This window comes from Poecilia formosa, unplaced genomic scaffold, assembly GCF_000485575.1.
Source record: "Poecilia formosa unplaced genomic scaffold, Poecilia_formosa-5.1.2 Scaffold3779, whole genome shotgun sequence".
In the NCBI taxonomy this organism is placed as follows: domain Eukaryota; kingdom Metazoa; phylum Chordata; class Actinopteri; order Cyprinodontiformes; family Poeciliidae; genus Poecilia; species Poecilia formosa.
Window position 1 is genome coordinate 127 of NW_006803718.1, and position 1031 is coordinate 1157.

At 31.3% G+C, this 1031-nt stretch overlaps 1 non-coding gene across 1 annotated transcript; it reads left to right on the forward strand.

Annotated features, from left to right (window-relative positions):
- The first annotated feature begins 922 nt into the window (after positions 1 to 922).
- Positions 923 to 995, forward strand: trnav-cac (transfer RNA valine (anticodon CAC)). Its single transcript has one exon. It is a non-coding gene; the product is annotated as a tRNA-Val (tRNA).
- The last annotated feature ends 36 nt before the right edge of the window (positions 996 to 1031 follow it).

A 1031-nucleotide genomic window follows, 5' to 3' on the forward strand; every position in this document is an offset into this window, starting at 1 on the left:
AGGCTCCAGATAAACTACCGACTCCTAAACTGGATTAACACAATGTTGCATTCTCTTTAGTTTTCTCTGGTCTGTAATGGAGACTTGAATTTAACGTGCCATTTCAACCAAAAGTGAAATGGCTTCAATACATTTTTTGATCCCAGGCTTAGTTTATGGACTGAACAGAGACCATTATACCATTTTTTTTGAAGTGTTGATTTTGTTTTTGAACCATTTTTTATTTTGAAGTGTTGATTTTATTTTTGAACCCTTATTTATTTTCAAGTGTTGATTTTATTTTTGAACCATTTTTTATTTCAAAGTGTTGATTTTATTTTTGAACCATTTTTTATTTCAAAGTGTTGATTTTATTTTTGAACCATTTTTTATTTCAAAGTGTTGATTTTTTTTAACCATTTTTTATTTTGAAGTGTTGATTTTATTTTTGAACCATTTTTTATTTTGAAGTGTTGATTTTATTTTTGAACCATTTTTTATTTTGAAGTGTTGATTGTCTGAAGGACCTTAGACATGAATTGCCCCATATGGGGTTTGAACCGACAACCTCAGGATTGCCAGCACGGTGCTCTAACCTGCTGAGCTAACTCACCTACCTTACAAATTGTTGAGGTTCCATGGATTTAAGAAGAACTTACATGATCTTACCACAATGAAGATTTGATAAAAGTGCTTATATTCCAATGTTTTTCAAAACAACATACATGATATTTTATTTTCCAGAGATTTTTTTTTATTTTAATGTGTTGGTTGTATTTTTGAACCATTTTTTATTTGTAAGTGTTGATTTTATTTTATAGCCATTTAGCCAAGTCTCTGTAGAACCATTTGTCTCTGTATTTGACATTGTTCCATGCCTATCATTGATGTTAGTCTCTAACAAAATGTGGATCATCTACCAGGAACACTGCAAAGAGCATGAGTTTCTGTAGTGTAGTGGTTATCACGTTTGCTTCACACGCAAAAGGTCTCTGGTTCAAAACCAGACAGAAACAGATTTTGCATGTTCTATTCATCACAGGTGTTTACTA